Consider the following 24,055-nt stretch of genomic DNA (forward strand, 5'->3'; position numbering starts at 1 on the left):
TGGGGGAGTTTTAGGGCACGTTCAGACATGGCGGAATTGCTGTTGAATTGCGCTGTGGACAGTCCGTAGTGGAATTCTGCAGTAGCCGTTTTTTACATTTCTTTCTATACATTTTTAGGAAACTTAGTTCAGACATTGCAGAAAATAACTGTGCGGAAATCAGGCTGTGGTGCAGAATTTCCCCTCTGCTGCATGCACATGATGTTGCGGAGAAGAAGTGGAATTTCACTGCGGATTTCAGCGTTTGCAATGCAAAAACTGAAATCTGTGACAAGTCCGCTGTGATATCTGCAACGTCTGAATTACCTGTCAAATATGCAAATGTTGCTGCAGATTCGTTGTGTAATTGCCCCAAATCTGCACCAACATTTGCAGCGGAAAAATTGTGCCACGTCTGAACAGCGCCTTACTGTGTAAGGGAACTCTGAAGATATTACACTGTGTGGGGGCACTATAGGTGCATTAGACTATGTGGAGGGGGGCACTATGGCAGTATTGCATTATGTGGGGAGGCACTATGGGGGCATTATAATTTGTGGGAGGCTCTATGGGGCAGTATACTATAGTGTAAGGAGGCACTTTGGGGGCATTATACTGTGAGTTGCACTATGAGGGCATGAAACTGTGCGTGGGGGCACTGTGGCCACATTATACTCTGTGTAGGGGCACTATGGGGGAGTTTTACTGTGTAAGGGAACTATAAAGGTATTACAGTGTGCGGGGGTGCTATGGAGGCAGTATACTATGCGGGGGGCACTATGGCAGTATTACATTATGTGGGGAGGCACTATGGGGGCATTATACTTTGTGGGGGCACTGTGGTCACATTATGCTGTGCGGGGGCACTTTGGGGGCATTACATGGTGTGGTAGGGACACTATTAGGGAATGACTTCACATTAAAAAGTGTTGTCGCTCTCCATGAGTTGTCGCTCTTAACAATGTGTGAAAGTCGGGAGGTTTGGGGGGGGAGGGGGGGGGTAGTGTCATGAGACGGGAATGTGTCCATGTTTTATAGTTCACAAGTAAATCTCTCATCCCCACAGCACCCAAACAAATGATTTCAGCGCCACATCGGAAGCAATAGTCCCGTAATCGATCGTTCAGGATAAAATGGATTTAAATTTGCAGCAATTTCCTCTAAAATCAGGAGCAGAAGGTGAAGTCAATGTCAAGGGAAACGTTAAATGAGTTTTCTTCTACTTTTGCGCTTGTTATTGAAGCCTGACAGGTAGGAGACAAGTTCAGGCCCCGGCTCCCAATTACTCATTACCGCCGCAGTGCATTATGGGATTGTGAGTCAAATAACAGCGCAGATCTGGAGCAATGACGAAGAGGGGGATTTTCTGATGAAGAATCAAATCAAGTCTAATCTTCCAAAGCAAAGGAAGATGAAACATTGTTGCAGAAGAACAACGTTGCAAATTGACCTATTTCTTTGTCAGTGGAGAAGACACAGAAACAAAGTTACTCAGCGCTTAAGCAAGAAACGTGTAATAAAGAACAAACCTGAACAGTATTTAACAGTTTGTCCACTTATAACTTTGCATTTATTTTGCTTTACTTATCCGATACTGGTCTTATGCTCCAGTCACATCCAGAGCTGCATTCAAAAATCTGCTAGGTTCCTGTTATTTCTCAAGGGACAGAACCTCACATCTTCCTTTTGCCTCCTGCTGGTTCAGTCTTTGTACAGACCATGTTCTACTGTATTGCATTGAAGGAGATGTAGTCAATAGTGTAGCTTGAAAGATAGGGCCCCAGTCCAAAACCTACAGAAGGGCCACACACAGTACTGCTGGCCTCCTAAATGCAGAGGGATCTTTGGGCTCCAATGCATACGTTTTTTGCAAATTATAGGAGTCCACCTTAGCTATTGGGGAGTGTCTGTCAGCACTTTGCTGACAGTTTCCAAGTAAAAGACAGCAGAGTTTTGACTGCAGCTCTGGATGTGACTGGAGTATATAACATGATGTTACAACCCATGCTCTCTATCGTCCCCTCATAATGATTCTATACAAAGGACGCCGCTATCCATCTCCGTAACATGAAACGGAACATATGACACATCTGTATCATAGTAAAGCTTTTATTCTTTTTGTATTATTTCGACCCTACACAGATATGAGCAGCAGGGAGCAGAGGCTGGCGCGTGCGTGACCGTCCTCCACCCCAAAATGACATATATTATAAATGGAAGATGAAGGAGAGGACCGGAGGGCAGAGAGATATAGAATCGTTCTGATAGTCACAGACGTATATCAAAATAATTAGGAGGTCCGAGGAATTTATCAAAGTCATGAGAGGAGAAATGCTGATAATAAGGGTATGTTCACACGGCGGGGGTCCGTAACGGCTGAAATTACGGGGATGTTTCAGCCTGAAAACATCCCCGTAATTTCAGCCGTACCGGCATGTGCAGGCGCTTGAACGGCGCGTCAATTACGGCCGTAATTAGCGCTGCTATTCATTGGAGTCAATGAATAGCGGCTCCAATTACGGCCAAAGAAGTGACAGGTCACTTCTTCTACGCGGGCGTCTATTTACGCGCCGTCATTTGAACGCCTCGTGTGAACAGACAAACGTCTGCCCATTGCTTTCAATGGGCAGATGTTTGTCAGCGCTATTGAGGCGCTATTTTCGGGCGTAATTCGGGGCAAAAACGCCCGATTTACGTCCGTAAATAGGCCGTGTGAACATACCCTAAGAGAGAAAATCGAGAAATAAGAATAACGAGTGAAAAAATAGCATTATATTATTATTATTATCATTATTATCATTATTTTTTTCATTATTATTTTATTATTAGGAGTATTCTTTAGTTATCATTATGAATTTTTATTATTATTGTTATTTTTTTTTTTTTATTGTTTTCAGAAGAGATTAAATCAATTCAAGACATTGCAAGATAATAATAATAATAATAATAATAATAATAATAATAATAATAATAAAAGTAATAATAATAATAATAATAATAATAATAATAATAATAATATAATAATAATACCAACAATAATAGTAATGATGAGTATTGGACATTATGTGACCGGTCTGAGGACTGATGAGTATTGGACATTATGTGACCGGTCTGAGGACTGATGAGTATTGGACATATGTGACTGGTCTGAGGACTGATGAGTATTGGACATTATGTGACCGGTCTGAGGACTGATGAGTGTTGGACATTATGTGACCGGTCTGAGGACTGATGAGTGTTGGACATTATGTGACCGGTCTGAGGACTGATGAGTATTGGACATTATGTGACCGGTCTGAGGACTGATGAGTATTGGACATTATGTGACCGGTCTGAGGACTGATGAGTATTGGACATTATGTGACCGGTCTGAGGACTGATGAGTATTAGACATTATGTGACCGGTCTGAGGACTGATGAGTATTAGACATTATGTGACCGGTCTGAGGACTGGACTTCTTCCCCCGTCCCTGTTATTTCTAGATTAGATTGGTCTGTACAAACGCTTGGAGCCTGAGCCAGAACTAACATGACATTTTTGCCCAGAACTGGTTGTACTGGAATTATCCGGGGACCTCGTCTCGTAATGAATGATGAACCAGTGCGGAGGCCTCCCCTATCACAACTCCCAGTATTCCCATTACTGACTGAGCTGGTACTGGTTCTCTGCTACATCCTGGTATCTGGGATACAATCATTACACACAGGCCGCAAGGCACGCAAAAAAATTAACTCTTCATTCTTCACAACGTTTCACAATCCCAAACAATTCCAAGACATGTTCCTAAACAGCATGTGCGCCCTCTCCTCCCACACGCCGGTCCTAGAAGCACAGGTTTTGAAGCCACAAAGGATTTAGGCTTTACTATATGTTACTTGCCACTTTCAAATTTAATTCATCTCCATTTTCAAGATCTCTGCTTGCTGTCAGTAAATATGAAAATTCTTGTTTACACCCACAGGCTAAAATCTGATACTACTGTTCTATCCAGTCTATATCATCCTCTGTGAGGTAAACGCATCAGCGGCACAAGTCACTCTCTCCCCTGTTCTGAAGGTTTGCTACAATGTATTGGTACAGGTAAAATGCGACTCCAAGCTGATACATATATATTTATGTCATCACTCTCACACTGAGGGTCAATCTATATATCTACCTCATATTTATCTCTCTATCTATCTATCTATCTATCTATCTATCTATCTATCTATCTATCTATCTATCTATCTCATATCTATCTATCTATCTATCTATCTATCTATCTATCTATCTATCTATCTATCTATCTATCTATCTATCTATCTATCTATCTATCTATCTATCTATCTATCTATCTCATATCTATCTATCTCATATCTATCTATCTCATATCTATCTATCTATCTATCTATCTATCTATCTATCTATCTATCTATCTATCTATCTATCTATCTATCTATCTATCTATCTATCTATCTATCTATCTATCTATCTATCTATCTACCGTATCTATCTATCTATCTATCTATCTATCTATCTATCTATCTATCTATCTATCTATCTATCTATCTATCTATCTATCTATCTATCTATCTATCTATCTATCTATCTATCTCATATCTATCTATCTATCTCATATCTATCTATCTCATATCTATCTATCTATCTATCTATCTATCTATCTATCTATCTATCTATCTATCTATCTATCTATCTCATATCTATCTATCTCATATCTATCTATCTCATATCTATCTATCTCATATCTATATATCTCATATCTATCTATCTCATATCTATCTATCTATCTCATATCTATCTATCTATCTCATATCTATCTATCTCATATCTATCTATCTATCTCATATCTATCTATCTCATATCTATCCATCCATCCCTCCCTCCCCCTCACACTGCCTGATATAATGACTTCCGATGACCTCAGGGTCACATATTTTACTGTCATATTCTGCAATATAATCTCCAGTTATTTCGTATTGCTCATCAGGAGGTCCCGGTGATCATCCATCCTCCCTTAATCGCTGCAGATCTCACTGTAATAACTACAATCACTTCCCTTTTATAAACAGAAGATCAATATTTCAGCAGCTCGGGTTAAAAATTACCACTTATATGTAATTTCTGCAATCAAATAAGAGAAGCGCAGAACAGAGATTAATGACAAAGACGGGACCCTAATGATATCCACCGAATGTGAAAATAAGTGACAAGAACACCCCCGAAACAATTCTAATAAGAAATTACATTTATGTTAAGTGCAATATAATGTATTACTATGTTACTATAATATATACAGATAGATAGATAGATAGATAGATCGATAGATATGAGATAGATAGATATGAGATAGATAGATCGATAGATATGAGATAGATAGATAGATAGATAGATAGATAGATAGATAGATAGATAGATAGATAGATAGATAGATAGATAGATAGATATGAGATAGATAGATATGAGATAGATAGATAGATATGAGATAGATAGATATGAGATAGATAGATGTGAGATAGATAGATAGATAGATAGATAGATAGATAGATAGATAGATAGATAGATAGATAGATAGATATGAGATAGATAGATAGATATGAGATAGATAGATAGATATGAGATAGATAGATATGAGATAGATAGATGTGAGATAGATAGATAGATAGATAGATAGATAGATAGATAGATAGATAGATAGATAGATAGATAGATAGATAGATAGATAGATAGATAGATAGATAGATAGATATGAGATAGATAGATATGAGATAGATAGATAGATATGAGATAGATAGATATGAGATAGATAGATGTGAGATAGATAGATAGATAGATAGATAGATAGATAGATAGATAGATAGATAGATAGATAGATAGATAGATAGATAGATAGATATGAGATAGATAGATATGAGATAGATAGATATGAGATAGATAGATAGATATGAGATAGATAGATAGATCGATAGATATGAGATAGATAGATAGATATGAGATAGATAGATAGATCGATAGATCGATAGATAGATAGAGATATGAGATAGATAGATAGATAGATAGATAGATAGATAGATAGATAGATAGATAGATAGATAGATAGATAGATAGATAGATAGATAGATAGATAGATAGATAGATAGATAGATAGATAGATAGATAGATAGATATGAGATAGATAGATAGATAGATAGATAGATAGATAGATAGATAGATAGATAGATAGATAGATATTAGATAGATAGATAGATAGATAGATAGATAGATAGATAGATAGATAGATAGATAGATAGATAGATAGATAGATAATTCTATGTCTATCTCTGCAGTGTTGGTGTATATCTTGTCTTGTTGATCACCGGTCGGGGCCCGGGCTGCGGCGGCGATTACATAAATATACATCGTTTGCTCTTCATCTCTTCCTGAGGACGGTGATTTCCCGGGCCGCGGTGTCTCCTCTGTGGTAATAAACCCCTGTGAGATGATGGATGCTCCGCTCAGGATAGGACAGCACAGGAGATGCTCAAGGACTTTTAAGTGGAATCCGCAGGTGGCCCTCATCCATAACGCGCTCAGCTCAACCCCTTAACTGCCGCTGAAGGCCCAACGACACGAGGAAATATCAATAATAGTGACCTCTTCCTGATGGATGGCGTAATTACCTGAGTATTAGCGAGTGCTGCCCATGATCCATGAATATCAGAGGGCAACTGTTCAAATGTATAGAAGTACAAGCAACATGGAGACATAGGAGGATGGAGTGGCAGAGTAACACAACAGAGGGGGCACTAAGACCCAGTGGTGCATCCGCCAGTTAAGTGGTCAGCTGGGTGATTGGCTGAGCATCTCACTATGTGATGACACTGCAGAGGGCGCTATGACATCACTAGCCCAGTATGGCAGTCATAATGGACAGATTAGAACTAAGCCTCACTTGCCGCTCTGAGGTCCTGGGTTCAAATCCACCCAGGGGCAACACCTGCAAGGAGCTTGTATGCCGTCCAGTTTCCCCCCACACTTTAATAAGACATAAATCCATTGGTGTGTAGGGTACTGAGGGTCATGTAGCTTTAAGAAATTTCCTCGGCTTCACTTCTGAGTGGGGGGAAGGAAAGTGAGAAATCTCTTTGGGCACCATGAAAATGGCGTTTATAGCACGTCACTTTTTGTCCTTGCTGGACCATTAACCAGGTTGGCCCTAGTGTATGTCTTTCAGAAAGGGAATTTAGATTGTGTGGTCCATTGGGGACAGGCACCGATATGAGTGACGCAGCGCTGCAGAATATGTTGGCGCTATATAAGCAACAATAGAGAAAAGGAGGAAAACAAATCAATTTGGTGGGCCGACATCGTGTTTTCCCCCGCTCCGCTCTCCATAGACATTATACAGGTGCCATGAAGAGTCCCTGGTTATAATGGCGCCTGACAAGGCGGGGGGGATATTAAGATCAGGTGATCAGTCAGTTCTTGAAGTTGATGTTGGAAACAGGAAAATTGGGCAAGTGTAAACATCTGTACGACTGTGTCAAGGACCAAATTGTGATGTGTAGATGATCGGGTCAGAACATCTCCAGAACAGCCGGTCTTCTCGGATGTTCCCGGTCTTCTGGGATGTTCCCGGTCTTCTGGGATGTTCCCGGTCTTGTGGGGTGTTCCCGGTCTTGTGGGTTGTTCAAGGTCTTGTGGGGTATTCCCGGTCTTGTGGGGTGTTCCCGGTCTTGTGGGGTATTCCCGGTCTTGTGGTGTGTTCCCGGTCTTGTGGGGTGTTCCCGGTCTTGTGGGAAGTTCCCGGTCTTGTGGGGTGTTCCCGGTCTTGTGGGGTGTTCCCGGTCTTGTGAGGTGTTCCCGGTCTTGTGGGGTGTTCCCGGTCTTGTGAGGTGTTCCTGGTCTTGTGGGGTGTTCCCGATCTTGTGGAGTGTTCCCGATGTTGTGGAGTGTTCCCGGTGTTGTGGGGTGTTCCCGGTGTTGTGGGGTATTCCCGGCATTGTGGGGTATTCCCGGTCTTGTGGTGTGTTCCCGGTCTTGTGGGGTGTTCCCGGTCTTGTGGGGTGTTCCCGGTCTTGTGGGGTGTTCCCGGTCTTGTGAGGTGTTCCCGGTCTTGTGGGGTGTTCCCGATCTTGTGAGGTGTTACCGGTCTTGTGGGGTGTTCCCGGTCTTGTGGGGTGTTCCCGATCTTGTGGAGTGTTCCCGATCTTGTGGAGTGTTCCCGGTGTTGTGGGGTGTTCCCGGTCTTGTGGGGTGTTCTCGGTCTTGTGGGGTGTTCTCGGTCTTGTGGGGTATTCCCGGTCTTGTGGGGTGTTCCCGGTCTTGTGGGATGTTCCCGGTCTTGTGGGATGTTCCCGGTCTTGTGGGGTGTTCCCGGTCTTGTGAGGTGTTGTAAAGGATCTGCCAGGCACTACGTCTGTGGAGACTCCCAGGGTTAATCAGTCGACACCTGAGGCCAGACCTCTTAGACTGACACCGGCTCCCACCAATCAGGGTGGCAGGCTCAGGAGTGGGAGAGCCTATCGCGGCCTGGTCAGTCAGAGTTAGCTCCGCCCCCTGTCCATTTATACCTGCAGTTTTCTCTTCCTCATTGCTTGTTATTCTTTTGGATTCCTGGCCCCACTGCTGCTGGCTCCAGCCTGCTTCTGCCGTGCTTCTGCCTTGCTGCAGTTCTCCTTGACTTGACTTGCTTTGCTTTGCCCCTGGCTTGCTTCTGTCTCCGTGCCCGCTCGGGTTACTCACTTCGTCCTGGTCCTGACTGTTCGTTCGCCGCTCCGTTTCCTCGTGGCGTTCCGTGGCTACTGCCCCTTCCCTTGCGTGTTCCCTGTTTGTTTTCCTGTGCACTTAGACAGCGTAGGGACCGCCGCCCAGTTGTACCTCGTCGCCTAGGGCGGGTCGTTGCAAGTAGGCAGGGACAGGGCGGTGGGTAGATTAGGGCTCACTTTCCCTTCACCTCCTTCCTGCCATCACAGAATAACAAGCCCTTACCTAGTCTACCATTTCTCCTACGCTGTCGCTATCATGGACCCCCTTGAGACCCTGACCCAGCAGATGCAGGGCCTCTCCCTACAGGTCCAGGCCCTGGCCCAAAGGGTTGGGCGCACCACCTCACCTCTAGAACCCGACCTCAAGTTACCTGACCGGTTTTCAGGGGACCGTAAGACGTTTCTCTCCTTCCGGGAGAGTTGCAGACTATATTTCCGCCTTAAGCCCCACTCCTCAGGTTCCGAGAACCAGCGGGTGGGTATCATCATATCCCGACTCCAGGAAGGGCCCCAAGAGTGGGCCTTCTCCTTGGCTCCTGACGCCCCTGAACTTTCCTCTGTTGATCGTTTTTTCTCTGCCCTCGGACTCATTTACGACGAGACTGACAGGACTGCTTTAGCCGAGAGTCAGTTGGTGACCTTACGTCAGGGTAGGAGACCGGTTGAGGAATACTGTTCTGATTTTAGGAAGTGGTGCGTAGCTTCTCAGTGGAACGATCCGGCCCTAAGGTGCCAGTTTAGGTTAGGATTATCTGACGCCCTGAAGGATCTGCTGGTTAGCTACCCCTCGTCTGACTCCCTTGACCAGGTTATGGCCCTAGCAGTACGACTTGACCGACGTCTCAGGGAACGTCAGCTAGAACGCTTCAGTGTGCTCCCCTCTGACTTTTCTGCGATCCCCCCCGAGGTCCCGCCTCCTCGCCCCTCCACGGAGGACTCGGAGGTACCTATGCAACTCGGGGCCTCCATGTCCCCTCGACAACGTAGGGAGTTTCGCAGAATGAACGGTCTCTGCTTCTACTGTGGGGACGACAAGCATCTACTGAACACCTGTCCCAGGCGCAAGAATAAGAAGCCGGAAAACTTCCGCGCCTAAGTGATCATCGGGGAGGTCACTTGGGCGCACAGGTATTTCCCGTTAATGTGAAACGCAATAAAATTTTGCTTCCCTTTCAGGTCTCGTTTGCTGGCCGGTCTGCCACGGGCAGTGCTTTCGTGGATTCTGGCTCATCTGCTAATATCATGTCTGTGGAATTTGCTATGTCTCTAAAGATGCCTTGTATTGATTTACCTTATCCTATCCCTGTAGTAGGAATCGACTCCACTCCTCTTGCTAATGGTTATTTTACTCAGCATACTCCTGTTTTTGAACTCCTGGTTGGCTCCATGCATTTGGAGCAGTGCTCTGTACTGGTGATGCAGGGATTATCGTCTGATCTGGTTTTAGGCCTTCCCTGGTTGCAGTTGCATAATCCCACGTTTGATTGGAATACTGGGGATCTCACCAAATGGGGTAATGAATGTCTTATGTCATGTCTTTCTGTTAACTCTATTTCTCCCCGGGAGGAGGTAAACACGCTTCCTGAGTTCGTTCAGGACTTCGCCGATGTGTTTTCTAAGGAGGCCTCCGAGGTGTTGCCCCCCCATAGAGATTACGATTGCGCTATCGATTTGGTGCCTGGTGCCAAGCTTCCTAAAGGTAGGATATTTAATCTTTCATGTCCTGAACGTGAAGCTATGAGGGTGTATATCCAGGAATGCCTGGCCAAGGGTTTCATTCGCCCCTCGACTTCTCCTGTAGGTGCTGGCTTCTTCTTCGTGGGGAAGAAGGATGGTGGTCTTAGGCCGTGCATTGATTATCGTAACCTGAATAAGGTCACTGTAAGGAACCAGTACCCACTTCCTTTGATTCCGGATCTTTTTAATCAGGTTCAGGGAGCCCAATGGTTTTCTAAGTTCGATCTACGGGGGGCATATAACCTTATCCGCATCAAAGAGGGGGATGAGTGGAAAACTGCGTTCAACACACCCGAGGGTCATTTCGAATACCTGGTCATGCCCTTTGGGTTGTGTAACGCCCCTGCTGTCTTCCAGAATTTTATTAATGAAATCCTGAGAGAGTACCTGGGTAATTTTCTTGTTGTGTACCTTGATGACATACTGGTGTTTTCCAAGGACTGGTCTTCTCACGTGGAGCATGTCAGGAAGGTGCTCCAGGTCCTTCGGGAGAATAATCTGTTTGCTAAGACTGAAAAATGTGTCTTTGGGGTACAGGAGATACCATTTTTAGGGCAAATCCTCACTCCTCATGAATTCCGCATGGACCCTGCCAAGGTTCAAGCTGTGGCGGAATGGGTCCAACCTGCCTCCCTTAAGGCGTTACAGTGTTTTTTAGGGTTCGCCAACTATTACAGGAGATTTATTGCCAACTTCTCGGTCGTCGCTAAGCCTCTTACGGACCTTACCCGCAAGGGTGCTGATGTCCTCCATTGGCCCCCTGAGGCCGTCCAGGCCTTTGAGACTCTCAAGAAGTGCTTTATCTCGGCCCCCGTGCTGATTCAGCCCAACCAAGAGGAGCCATTTATTGTGGAGGTTGACGCTTCCGAGGTGGGAGTGGGGGCCGTCTTGTCCCAGGGTACCAGCTCCCTCACCCATCTCCGCCCCTGTGCTTACTTCTCTAGGAAGTTTTCGCCCACGGAGAGTAACTATGATATTGGCAACCGCGAACTTCTAGCCATTAAATGGGCTTTTGAGGAGTGGCGGCACTTCCTGGAGGGGGCCAGACACCAGGTAACGGTCCTTACGGATCACAAGAATCTGGTTTTCCTAGAATCGGCCCGGAGGCTTAATCCTAGACAAGCTCGGTGGGCACTATTCTTTACCAGATTTAATTTCTTGGTTACCTATAGGGCTGGGTCCAAGAATATTAAGGCTGATGCTCTGTCACGTAGTTTCATGGCCAATCCTCCTTCCGAGAAGGATCCCGCTTGTATTTTACCCCCTGGTATAATCGTCTCTGCCACGGATTCTGATTTAGCTTCTGATATCGCGGCTGATCAGGGTGCAGCTCCCGGGAACGTCCCTGGGGACAAACTGTTTGTTCCCCTGCAATACCGGCTGAGGGTACTCAGGGAAAACCATGACTCCGCTCTATCTGGTCATCCTGGCATCTTGGGCACCAAACACCTCATTACCAGAAACTATTGGTGGCCTGGGTTGCCTAAAGATGTTAGGGCTTACGTCGCCGCTTGTGAGGTTTGCGCTAGGTCCAAAACCCCTAGGTCCCGACCTGCGGGCCTACTACGTCCCTTGCCCATTCCCCAGAGACCTTGGACCCATATCTCCATGGATTTTATCACCGATTTGCCTCCATCTCAGGGCAAGTCGGTGGTGTGGGTGGTAGTCGACCGCTTCAGCAAGATGTGCCACTTTGTGCCCCTTAAGAAGCTACCTAACGCCAAGACGTTAGCTTCTTTGTTTGTGAAACACATCCTGCGTCTCCATGGGGCCCCAGTCAATATAGTTTCGGACAGAGGGGTACAATTTGTTTCCTTATTTTGGAGAGCCTTTTGTAAAAAGTTGGAGATTGATCTGTCCTTCTCCTCCGCCTTCCATCCCGAAACTAACGGCCAAACGGAAAGGACCAACCAATCCCTGGAACAATATTTAAGGTGTTTCATCTCTGACTGTCAATTCGATTGGGTCTCATTCCTTCCCCTTGCTGAATTTTCCCTGAATAACCGGGTCAGTAACTCGTCAGGGGTCTCCCCGTTTTTCTGTAATTTCGGGTTTAACCCAAGGTTCTCCTCCGTCTCCCCTGGTTGTTCCAATAATCCTGAGGTAGAGGATGTTCATCGGGAACTGTGCACTGTCTGGGCCCAGGTTCAGAAGAACCTAGAGGCGTCCCAGAGCGCACAAAAGATTCAGGCGGATAGTAGACGTTCTGCTAACCCCCGGTTTGTCGTCGGGGATTTGGTCTGGTTGTCGTCCAGGAACTTGCGCCTTAAGGTCCCGTCCAGGAAGTTTGCTCCCCGATTTATTGGGCCTTATAAGGTCATTGAAGTCCTCAACCCTGTATCCTTCCGTCTGGAGCTGCCCCCATCCTTCCGCATACACGACGTCTTTCATGCTTCCCTCCTTAAACGCTGCTCCCCGTCCTGGTCCCCCTCTAGGAAACCTCCTGTTCCCGTTCTCACCCCTGAGGGGGTGGAATTCGAGGTGGCCAAGATTGTGGACAGTAGGATGATCCAGGGCTCCCTCCAGTACCTGGTCCATTGGAGAGGATACGGGCCGGAGGAGAGGACTTGGGTACCTGCTCGAGATGTTCACGCTGGGGTATTGGTCAGGAGGTTCCACCTTCTCTTCCCCACTAAACCGGGTCCTCTTAGTAAGGGTCCGGTGGCCCCTCATAAAAGGGGGAGTACTGTAAAGGATCTGCCAGGCACTACGTCTGTGGAGACTCCCAGGGTTAATCAGTCGACACCTGAGGCCAGACCTCTTAGACTGACACCGGCTCCCACCAATCAGGGTGGCAGGCTCAGGAGTGGGAGAGCCTATCGCGGCCTGGTCAGTCAGAGTTAGCTCCGCCCCCTGTCCATTTATACCTGCAGTTTTCTCTTCCTCATTGCTTGTTATTCTTTTGGATTCCTGGCCCCACTGCTGCTGGCTCCAGCCTGCTTCTGCCGTGCTTCTGCCTTGCTGCAGTTCTCCTTGACTTGACTTGCTTTGCTTTGCCCCTGGCTTGCTTCTGTCTCCGTGCCCGCTCGGGTTACTCACTTCGTCCTGGTCCTGACTGTTCGTTCGCCGCTCCGTTTCCTCGTGGCGTTCCGTGGCTACTGCCCCTTCCCTTGCGTGTTCCCTGTTTGTTTTCCTGTGCACTTAGACAGCGTAGGGACCGCCGCCCAGTTGTACCTCGTCGCCTAGGGCGGGTCGTTGCAAGTAGGCAGGGACAGGGCGGTGGGTAGATTAGGGCTCACTTTCCCTTCACCTCCTTCCTGCCATCACAGGTGTTCCCGGTCTTGTGGGGTGTTCCCGGTCTTGTGGGGTGTTCCCGGTCTTGTGGAGTGTTCCCGATCTTGTGGAGTGTTCCCGATCTTGTGGAGTGTTCCCGATGTTGTGGAGTGTTCCCGGTGTTGTGGGGTATTCCCGGTCTTGTGGGGTATTCCCGGTCTTGTGGGGTGTTCCCGGTCTTGTGGGATGTTCCCGGTCTTGTGGGGTGTTCTCGGTCTTGTGGGGTGTTCTCGGTCTTGTGGGGTATTCTCGGTCTTGTGGGGTATTCCCGGTCTTGTGGGGTGTTCCCGATCTTGTGGGGTATTCCCGGTCTTGTGGGGTATTCCCGGTCTTGTGGGGTGTTCCCGGTCTTGTGGGGTGTTCCCAGTCTTGTGGGGTGTTCCCAGTCTTGTGGGGTGTTCCCGGTATACAGTGGTCAGTACCTACCACAAGTGCTCCGAAGAAGGACACCCGGTGACAGAGTCATGGATGCACAAGGCTCATTCATGTGCGGGGGAGGGAAGTCTAGCCTGTCTGGTCCGATCCCACAAAAGATCTACTGTAGCACAAATTACCGAAATATTAACCACTGACTATGATAGAAAAATGTCAGGACACTCAGAACATCGCAGCTTGCTGTATATGGGGCCGTGTAGCCGCAGACCGGTCAGAACGCCCATCCTGACGCCTGTCCACTGCCGATAGCGCCTTACAATTGGCGCATGAACATCAGAAATGGAGCAATGGAAGGAGGCGCCTGGTCTGATGAATCACGTGTTACATCATGTGGACGGCCGGGTGCGCGCGCGTCGTCTACCTGGGGTAGAGATGGCACCAGGATGCATTATGGGAAGAAGACAAGCCGGCGGGGGCAGTGTGATGATCTGGACAATGTTCTGCTGGGAAACCTTGTGTCCTGACATTCATGTGGATGTGACACATACCACCGACCTAAACATTGCTGCAGCCAAGTGCCCCCGTCATGGTAGCGTTATTCCCTGATGGCAGCGCCCTCTTTCAGCAGGATAATGCCCCCCGCCACACTGCAGATATTGTACAGGAATGATGAGGAACACGACAAAGACTTCAATATGTCATCTCTAAATTCCCCAGATCTCAACCGATCGATCATCTGTGGGATGTGCCGGAAAAACAAGTCCGATCCCGGGAGTCCGCACCTCACACCTTACAAGATTTACAGGATCTGCTGCTGACGACTTGTGCCGGAGACCACAGGAACCGTCAGACGTCTTGTGGGGTCCGTGTCTGGTCGGGTTATAACTGTATGGGCGGCACGAGGGCGACTACACAATATGAGGCGGGTGGTTGTAATGTTATGGCTGATCGGGGAATGTATTGCATCGTTTTAAACGGGAAAAAAGGGAATAAATGATGCTGTGGTGAGGTCGCGGTCGCTGACTACCGGCTCTTTATAAATCAGGTTTCAGAATTAATAATTTACCAGTGTTCAGGCAAATCCCCTTCATGTGTGAGCTGGAGCCTTTGCCGTGTTAAGCAGAAGCTTCGGAAGTAAATCAATATATAGGAATTCTGCCGTGATCTTTCAGAATACCTAAAGACTTACCTCCCTGCAGACCCCGAGCCTTTCATTCCTCACACAACACGCCAAATCGCCTACTTGGGATTCCTGCCTTCCGCCTCGTGCGTAATTAAATCTTCCATCTGGAAAATAGCAATGCAGAAGACTTAAAGGGCACCGCTTGTACCACGCATCAGCGGCAGACATTTTTTTATCAATACCCCCAATTAAGAAATGTTGACCCCGCTGCTAAATAAATCCATAACTTGAGAAGATCCGCTGATTTCTAGTGTACATTATATTCCAGCATTCCCTGTAGCCTGAAACTACCACCATGTAGTTACAACACTCGGCCAGCAGGGGGAGTGCAAGAGTCTAAGGGCCATATAGACATCATTGTAGCTCTTTGTACAGTATTAGTGCCACACGTGAATGGTTAAATATCTTGCCACCCAGGATGGCGTTGTATGACTGGCATTATTTCTTAAAACAGGGGCCATGGTTTTAATAATTATATAGAAGATACTACCTGCTATTTATTTTCTTTAGTTTCATCGTGTTAGCTCTTCTCCATCAGTGACTCCAGCTTAGCTGCATTGTATATTGGAGTCTGAGGTAGTCTTAAAGCCACCCCTTGTCTCATCAGTGGCTCAAGCTGCTGTTCTGTCCCTTTTAATGCTTTACACTGCAGCTCGGTTTGTTCAGATTGGCTGCTGAGTATAAGCAGAAGCCCACCAGGAAGTCAGTGCCTGGAGAGTGGATTTCTATTAGTCAGGATAGAATGATTATAAACTACAGGTTTCTAAACCACCAGTGAGATGACATATCAGGTAACTGACACACCTGGAAGGAGGGGGAGGAGCCTCGATAAGAGGAGGAGCCTCAATAGGGGAGGGGCTTACGACTGAAGAGAGACAATATGTGTATTCTATATAACTCCACCTTATGTGAACAGAGCCTAAACCAGAATGATGTTTGCTGTATAATATTTGACATGATCTTATAGGCCGGATTACCCACAATGCACCATGCACTGTTGTCCGACTCCCATTAAGGCATTGTGTATTCCTACCATAGGCCTGACTTAAGTGAAATCTGGAGATATCATTATCTCTCCGTTCCTACCGAGGTTAGGGCTTGTGGCAGGACAGATAACAAAGCAATTGGACTGGGAATGTTACGCGCCGATAAATTAAATGACACGGGAATCAATAAGATACTGTTAAATCCTCCGAACGGCGAGGAAATTCCTGGGGGACGGTAATTTAATGAAACGCGTCCGCAAACACAAGAAGCTTACAAAACACTGAGGACGGGCGCTGAGGTCTCACTGGGAAAAATGGGGGAGATGTGATCGTTTGATTGATTAGGAGTGGTTAATAGGTAACGTGGATGTATTTAAAGGGGAAGTCCATATTTAATGGGCAACAACGATGAGGCAGTAAATGTTCCTGAGTTACGTGGTAATTAAATTCGGAATAATAGGCTTTGCTAAATCCCTGTTTTAATTCTTCATTTTACTCCCATCATGCCTCAGTATAGAACTCATAGTCTCTTTCCTCTGGGTGGAGCCTTCTCCTGTGCTCATTGTTGCCCCCTGCTGACCAAAGGAGTAGGGGGAGTAGTAGTTCCACCCAGGCAGCTCCTGTCTATTATGACAACTTCTTTCATAATATTCAAAATAAAGGAGAGGTTGTCATGGCCCCGCCTCTTTTCTCCAGCAAATTTAGCACAGCTCTCTTATAGGCTGCAGAACCATCACACTAATATCTGTGCGACAACTATGACTTGGTGTAGATTCACACAGGGAGGTTAGGGGGCGCCAGAGAGCCGCGCCATAACTGTATTGTGACACAATCTCACGCAAGGTACATGAAATACAAGCGTTACTTTCCCACGAATTGACCGCGTTTGGCATTATCGTTAAGCCCTCGCTATGACTCAAAATTGCTGAGTAATTTGCACACTAATTGGTAATGAGATTGCAAATTACAACTACCAGCCATAATGAAAACCTGGTGTAATTACCAGGAGATAATAAAATCAAATCATTATGTTTGGATAAATTAATCATGCATTTAAAGGGACAGTGCACCCAACGATGAAATCACCTTCTTTCAATATGTAGATTTTGCTGTGCATTATGGGGGCCATTTTTTAGCATTTATAAGGAATCAGTAAATATCTTATCAGGGTTAAATATGGTAAATTAAAGGGCAGTGAGTACTCTGGACCGTTACAGTGCCGAAGTATTAGGCCTTGTTCACACTGCGATAAAAAAAAAAAGACGAGTAAACGCGTAAAAAACGCATTTTAAAGTTTTTTTGGACGCGGAATTAGGATTGCTTTTGACCATGGGAATTAGGCGAGTTTTCGGCACCAATAATTGACCCGACGCTTCTTTTTTTTTTTACACAATGTGTTTTTTAAACACACGAGCGAAAAAAAACAAAATGCGTCGTATGCACAACAATGCGTTTTCCTATTAAAAGCTTAAAATATGCATTTTTGACACATTTTTTGGCGTGTAAAATGCGGCAAAAACGCATCGAATATACGCCGTATGAACAAGGCCTTAGGTCAGAACGGATTTTCAGCTTCTGGATGAAAAAAATATATAGTTTCCACCTTCTTAGAGCAAGCAGAGATCTTGAAACTATTGAGGTATTGAATTAGAAATTAACAAGACTGGACAACCCAATGTATAAACATGAGCTTGGGGCCCTTTGTGGGAGCTGCTTGACACCACCACAACTAATTACCCCCAACTTCTGGTGCCTCCTTCCCATTTTCATGACTTACTAACATTACAGCATCGGTGTAGACCACATCCCTGTAGACCCCCAACTTAGACCAGACCAACTTGGAATGAGTCCTCTCTCTCTGGTATATATGACCTTGGGTTGTGTCTAGGACCATGTCTCAATTCAGCGTGGTGGGTGATTCAGGGGTCTAGCCTGGGGGAGTCTCCACCCATGATGGGACAGCGACCCGACATGGCATCCAAAGCAGTGGGTTGAGGCCTCATTCCTGGATGGTAGAAGATCATTCTCTGGGCAGGTTATAGTTTTGGATTTTCCCAGGCGACTCGACAAGGTACAAGACGTTTTTTTGGCAGATTGCAGGTCTTTCCTTTGGTCTAGATTCACACCTTGTGGGGAGAGGAGAGTTTTTCATTAGGAAGATGAAGGACAAGAAACGTGTCTGGAAGACGCCTGCAGGTCCTACTGGTTTAGTGTCACATCAAGACGGAAATTAGGGGGAGAAGTGAAATAGTTTTCATCAAGATGTAAAAATCAATGAGCGGCTCGAATCGAATGACACTGCCGGCTGGTAACCTGTCGTTCCTAGAGGTTCTCACATTGTCAGTTATATCCGCTCCGTCAAAGGCGTTCCTCCACCCAAGTCTAAAAAAATCCTGCTGCATCGTCTGAACCGTGAGGTGGTGGAGATCCTCCAGCAGGATCTGGACTAAATGGGGCAGCAGAATTGACCTAGAATGTAAGTTGTCCATTGAGAATGGACGGTGGGACGGAGAGGTCTTGGAACCAAAATGTGGCCTGTGGTTGTCCCTTCTCGTTGGGTGGTAAGGCTTCCTAAATTGGAGTAGGCTGCAATATAATATCCCACCATTAGGTTGAGAGTGTACCTCCAGAGGACTGTCGGGTCCATAAGGTCCAATGGTGGAAAACCCCTTCTGAAGGTGAAGGTCACTCAGTTCTTGTGGGTTCTTTCACAAATACCTTATTAGTCCCTCTTGATGACATATATTTGATGACAACTGAAGAGTTTACGAAGACATGAAAAGTGGTCACGCATAGGTCAAGGATGGACCCTCGTAATAATTTCCTCTGGTGGGGCCCTGAATCAGACCGGCCCACAAGAACACATCAGGATAATAGACAAATCTTTCAATCAGATTTATATTTTTACCCATCAGAACATTAAACAAGATTATATTACTATACAATTATATCCCTTAAAGGGGCGGAGCTAGGACAACCCCTTTTCCTAGTGTGGTTGTCACCACTGGAAATGGAATAGCAGTTACTGTTATTTAAAATATATGGACCTCAGGAATGACTGATCAAAAAATAAAATGACTGCACGGGTTAACTTGGAATAACATAATAAAGCCATATTGGAATTGTTTTTTTGAAATGGAGCTCCCCTTTTAGCAAATTTTCCTAAACCATTTAGATGTATAGAGAATACATCAGGTGTTCTTCCCTGCCAATCTGGTAAAACAGACCACTGGTGGTTGGAGTTTCTAATGTTGATACCACAAAGGAAGGCTATACCCATGCTATGGGACCCGAGAGGCAGGATGGGCCCATAAACTTAATTCCTGACCCTTTTGAGCCTTTGTCCTGGGATTTGCAGCTTTGTCGATCTGGCGGAAAGGGGTTGCAGACCAATGTAGCTTGGGCTTGACCGGGCATTTGATATATGCAAAAATTGGGGGATTTTGATTCTCTAATAAAACCTCAGTTGGGGTGGGGGGCACTGCCCATATAATTCTGGACAACTGTTGTTTTTTAAGGGTTCGTTCTCCTACAGATCACTCGTGATAACATTCATTGTCCCAATAGAAGGAAAATCTGCAAACACTCAGCAGCCTCCGAGGCTTCCCTCAGGGCAGAGGATATACACCCCTGAATGTGGTAGAGACATATCCTAAGGGAACATGATGACGCTTGTCTCCGTTTGATGTTGCGTCCTTTCATCTTGTTATTCTGGTCATCAGTGAGAGGGACAGATGGGCGCAACATGAAAACTCGTCTCAAACCGTGAGCGAGGAGGTGGCGGAATTAATCACTGGATAGAATGTTTGTTCAGCTTCATTCTGTTTATTTCTTTTCTCTGAAGCAAATCGTCAAGTAACAATTAATGGTGCAATGTTAGGACACCAGCAAGGGAAAAAAAAATACCTTAAAGGGGTTGTCTGCATCCCTTTCTGTGTCCCTTACTAGGACATAGGGAGGTAGTACAGGGGGATCTATATTAACCTGTAGCCACCACTAGAGGGAGCTGGTTGAAGATGGATTCAAACAGCTTCCACTGAACTCAATAATAAACCTGTCTTCAGATCGCTCCTGGGCTCCCCCTAGTGGTGGCTACAGGCAGCTAGAATTTTATTATTGAACTCTATGCAGTGGATTTTGTGCTCTGGGTCCGAAAAATGGAACTCTGATCACTATAAAGATATATTCAGGAATTAATCAGCACAATATTTTAAATCCTATTTCTCTCTCTCGCTCTGTATATATATATATATATATATATATATATATATATATATATATATATATATATATATTTATATTAACCCATAGATGCCCTCGTGCTCACTTCTAGATATATTCTACATGTAATATTGAGTAATTCTGCAAAAAAATAGATTTATTTATCTTGCACTGATCCTGAGTTAGCTCTGGCCTCACATCTTCCAGCCGTTATCTACTTGTTGTGTCTGTATAGAGCATGTTCTGCGGATTTGCTTACAGGGAGACTATTTTGCACTTTGCATTATATGATTTCAGATAAAACGTTAAACCGTTTTAACTCATTGCTTAATCGATCTGTCTGGATATTTTTAATGCAGCTCTGGATGTGACTTGAGTAGATAATGTAAAGATCAGTGCATATGCAATGTTATTCAACATGGAATTTGGATTTCACCTAGACGAAAACTAAAATAAAGTTGATTCTGAACTTTTAAAAGGATAATCATATCAAAGAGTTCATAAACGCCTAGTAAGCGGAATATCTCCCCACCATGTGGTCCGTACAAACCTCCACCTTACAGATAAGCATTGTGCACCCTATGGTCTATCATGCTGTGTAATGTTTGTCTAGTTGGGATGTCTGTAATTGATCTGTCATTTTATTGGTTCTTATTACGCTTCAAGGGACAAGTTGAAAATAAATAACAAAAACACAAATGAAAAGCAATTAATCCGCAAATGTTACACTGGGTGATTAATTAAAACGAGCTCCCGACTGTCACTAGTCCAATCACTTCTTTGGACTACAGTGTTCCTGCGGCTGTCGGAGTCATCACATTGCATTGAAAGAAGAGGCTGGTTTTGTCATTTTGCTCATTCACGCTTCATATACTGTAAATCTACATATATTAGGACTTGTCATTTAACCAACAGTTTTTTTTGCACCAAATGTTATATTACAACTATAATACTGTGTCCTATGCAGTGGCGTAACTACCGCTGTAACGGATGCAACGTGGCCCGCAGCATGAGGGGGGGGGTTGGGGGCTGCATGGCGTTACCTACAGGGGGGGTTTAGGGCTGTACGGCGTTATCTTCAGGGGGGGCTGTCTTGCATTATCTACAGGGGGGGCTGTATGGCGTTATCTACAGGGGGGGCTGTATGGCGTTATCTACAGGGGGAGGGCTGTATGGCGTTATTTACAGGGGGGGCTGTATGCCGTTATCTACAGGGGGGGACTGTATGGCGTCATCTACAGGGGGAGGGCTGTATGGCGTTATCTACAGGGGGGCTGTATGGCGTTATCTACAGGGGGGCTGTATGGCGTTATCTACAGAGGGGGCTGTATGGCATTATCTACGGGGGGACTGTACGATGTTATCTACAGGGGGCTGTATGGTGCTATCTATAGGGGCGCTGTGTGGTGGAATATATAGGGAGGCACTATCTACAAGGGGGGTTATGTGATACCCAGGGGGGGGGGGGGCAGTAAAAGTTTGCTATGGGGCCCAGTCTTTCCTAGTTACGCCCCTGGTCCTATATACAAGAATATAACTACTATAATACTGCTCCTATATACAAGAATATAACTGCTATAATACTGCCGCCTATATACAAGAATATAACTACTATAATACTGCTCCTATATACAAGAATATAACTACTATAATACTTCCCCTATATACAAGAATATAACTACTATAATACTGCTCCTATATACAAGAATATAACTACTATAATACTGCTCCTATATACAAGAATATAACTACTATAATACTGCCCCTATATACAAGAATATATCTACTATAATACTGCTCCAATATACAAGAATATAACTACTATAATACTGTTCCCTATATACAAGAATATAACTACTATAATACTGCTCCCATATACAAGAATATAACTACTATAATACTGCTCCTATATACAAGAATATAACTACTATAATACTGCCCCTATATACAAGAATATAACTACTATAATACTGCTCCCATATACAAGAATATAACTACTATAATACTGCTCCTATATACAAGAATATAACTACTATAATACTGCTCCTATATACAAGAATATAACTACTATAATACTGCTCCCATATACAAGAATATAACTACTATAATACTGCTCCTATATACAAGAATATAACTACTATAATACTGCTCCTATATACAAGAATATAACTACTATAATACTGCTCCTATATACAAGAATATAACTACTATAATACTTCCCCTATATACAAGAATATAACTACTATAATACTGCTCCTATATACAAGAATATAACTACTATAATACTGCTCCTATATACAACAATATAACTACTATAATACTGCCCCTATATACAAGAATATATCTACTATAATACTGCTCCAATATACAAGAATATAACTACTATAATACTGTTCCCTATATACAAGAATATAACTACTATAATACTGCTCCCATATACAAGAATATAACTACTATAATACTGCTCCTATATACAAGAATATAACTACTATAATACTGCCCCTCTATACAAGAATATAACTACTATAATACTGCCCCCTATATACAAGAATATAACTACTATAATACTGCTCCTATATACAAGAATATAACTACTATAATACTGCCCCCTATATACAAGAATATAACTACTATAATACTGCCCCCTATATACAAGAATATAACTACTATAATACTGCCTCCTATATATAAGAATATAACTACTATAATACTGCCCCTATATACAAGAATATAACTACTATAATACTGCCTCAATATACAAGAATATAACTACTATAATACTGCTCCTATATACAAGAATATAACTACTATAATACTGCCTCCTATATACAAGAATATAACTACTATAATACTGCCCCATATGCAAAAATATAACTACTATAATACTGCCCCTATATACAAGAATATAACTACTATAATACTGCTCCTATATACAAGAATATAACTATTATAATACTGCCCCTATATACAAGAATATAACTACTATAATACTTGCCCTCTATATACAAGAATATAACTACTATAATACTGCTCCTATATACAAGAATATAACTACTATAATACTGCTCCTATATACAAGAATATAACTATTATAATACTGCCCCTATATACAAGAATATAACTACTATAATACTGCCCTCTATATACAAGAATATAACTACTATAATACTGCTCCTATATACAAGAATATAACTACTATAATACTGCTCCTATATACAAGAATATAACTACTATAATACTGCTCCTATATACAAGAATATAACTACTATAATACTGCTCCCTATATACAAGAATATAACTACTATAATACTGCTCCTATGTACAAGAATATAACTACTATAATACTGCCCCCTATATATAAGAATATAACTACTATAATACTGCTCCTATATACAAGAATATAACTACTATAATACTGCCCCTATATACAAGAATATAACTACTATAATACTGCCCCCTATATACAGGAATATAACTACTATAATACTGCTCCTATATACAAGAATATAACTACTATAATACTGCCTCTATATACAAGAATATAACTACTATAATA

General features: G+C 44.0%; 1 protein-coding gene across 2 annotated transcripts in view; it reads right to left on the reverse strand.

The window, feature by feature from the left end:
* The window catches only part of LOC142662275 (G protein-activated inward rectifier potassium channel 4-like), a 75,342-nt gene that overhangs the window by 41,008 nt on the left and 10,279 nt on the right, over positions 1-24,055 (reverse strand). Inside the window, exon 2 of one of the 2 annotated variants that reach the window (XM_075840406.1) lies at positions 15,299-15,396. The exons of the other annotated variant lie outside the window; for it this stretch is intronic. The gene's annotated coding sequence lies outside the window, so the exon portion shown is untranslated. The remainder of the gene's footprint in view (positions 1-15,298; positions 15,397-24,055) is intronic. 2 annotated transcript variants of the gene reach the window in all.

Source organism: Rhinoderma darwinii, chromosome 10, assembly GCF_050947455.1.
Source record: "Rhinoderma darwinii isolate aRhiDar2 chromosome 10, aRhiDar2.hap1, whole genome shotgun sequence".
In the NCBI taxonomy this organism is placed as follows: Eukaryota; Metazoa; Chordata; class Amphibia; order Anura; family Rhinodermatidae; genus Rhinoderma; species Rhinoderma darwinii.